Here is a 233-nt window from a genome sequence, read left to right on the forward strand (position 1 = left end):
GTGTCAGTTTCGGACTCTTCAAGAACACAGACACAGTTTAAACCAGACATAAACAGGTTAGGGCAAACTAGACGGCCTTAAGGTACTGGCTTCCGAGGAGTGTGGCCACTGGCCACAGTGGGCGCATTCAGGACTCATAGATGCTTTGCATAGACCTGGCTCATCCTCATACAGCATGGCTCTGGCTCTGCCAGTGTCTTTAGCACCAGGGAGTAGCACTGGGTTTTGCCTTT

The sequence above is a fragment of the Mastomys coucha genome, unplaced genomic scaffold (assembly GCF_008632895.1).
Source record: "Mastomys coucha isolate ucsf_1 unplaced genomic scaffold, UCSF_Mcou_1 pScaffold21, whole genome shotgun sequence".
Lineage (NCBI taxonomy): Eukaryota > Metazoa > Chordata > Mammalia > Rodentia > Muridae > Mastomys > Mastomys coucha.